This window comes from Dipodomys merriami, unplaced genomic scaffold, assembly GCF_024711535.1.
Source record: "Dipodomys merriami isolate MVZ:Mamm:240054 unplaced genomic scaffold, mDipMer1.0.p SCAF_1, whole genome shotgun sequence".
NCBI classification, from domain to species: domain Eukaryota; kingdom Metazoa; phylum Chordata; class Mammalia; order Rodentia; family Heteromyidae; genus Dipodomys; species Dipodomys merriami.
Genome location: NW_027202270.1, coordinates 91,735,627 through 91,737,242, shown reverse-complemented (window position 1 = coordinate 91,737,242; position 1,616 = coordinate 91,735,627).

Sequence of the window (1,616 nt, the reverse complement as noted above, 5' to 3'; positions counted from 1 at the left end):
GACTCCATCTCCAGATTAACCAACAAAAATCAGGAAGCATAGCTTAAAATGGCAGAACACCAACTGAGCAAGCAAGCAAACCAAGCAAGCACAAAGCCCTGAGTTCAAACCCCAATATGACCCAAAAGAAAAATAATTTCATTTCGATCTGAAAAAACACAAGTTTAAAATAAAACTAATACTTTGATAGTCATCAAGTGTCATTTTTGTAGTATTATGCTTATTCAAATTGTGAAGATATAGAACCATTTAAATTTTCTGAAATCGAAGAGTCTGACTGCAAATGAAAACAGTTTAGTTATACTATGTCTATTCATTAACTAGTCCATATTTGTTCTTTTATAATAAGGACTATTTTATAGAAACAGTATAAAATAATGCAAACTTTTGGAAATTCAATCATAAAATTATAGGAAAATTTGTCAAGCCCTAATTTTTCTTTGTTTGTTTGTTTTTTGATCGGTCATGGGGCTTGAACTCTGGGCTTGGGCACTGTCCCTGCGCTCTTCAGCTCAAGGCGAGCGCTCTATTGCTTCAGCCACAGCGTCACTTCCACTTTTCAAGTAGTTTATTGGAGATAAGAGTCTCACGGACTTTCCTGCCCAGCTGGTTTGAACCGTGATCCTCAGATCTCAGCCTCCTGAATAGCTAGGATTACAGGCATGAGCCACCAGCGCCCAGCCTAATTTTTCTTTGGGGAGCCACCTGCAAGCACACCAGACAATGCTAATGCATTGTTTCAGAGTCTGAGTTTTGCACAGCAGAAATAACCTTTGGCCTCTGACTCAGTCACCTTCCCAAAGGCTCTGTTACCTTGGGGGTATCAGATTTCAGCACAAACATTTGGGGGCACAACTCTTCCCATCACAGAAAAATGCAGAAAGTGAAATTGCATCTTGTGTTGGGAGCTGGTAACTCACACCTGTAATCCTAGCTACTCAGGAAGCTGAGATTTGAGGATCATGGTTCAAAGCTAAACCAGGAAGAAAGGACCATAAAACTCTTACTTACAATTAACCACCAAAGAGCTGAAACTAGAACTGTGGTTCAAATAGTAGAACACTAGCTCTGAGCAAAAAAGCTAAGGGAGAATATGAGGCCTTTAGTTCAAGATTCAATATGGGCACACACAAAGAAATATTGCCAAATTGTCCTCTATTAATGTATCTGTGTATACCACTGCTGACAATGTACTGATGCTGTCACATTATACTCTACAAGCTGTCTGACCCAGGCTTTAATCAATATTTTAGATCTTTACCAATCAATCATTTTCAACATTGTATCTGAGCATAGTTTAAAACTTCATTCTTGGGCTAGGAAGGTGGCTCAGTGGTAGAGTGCTTACCTCACATGCTTGAGGCCCTAGGTTCAATTCCTCAGCTCCACATAAGCAGAAAAAGCTGGATGTGGCACTGTGGCTCAAGTGGTAGAGTGCTAACCTTGAGCTGAAGAGCTGAGGGACAGTGTCCAGGCCCAGAATTCAGGCCCCAGGACTGACAAAAAACAAAAACAAAAAAAACTTTATTCTTTCTTTTTTTAGTGCATGGTTGAGGTTTTGGGGTTGTTGTTTTTCTCCAGTTGTGGGGTTTGACCTCTGGGCTTGGGTACTATGT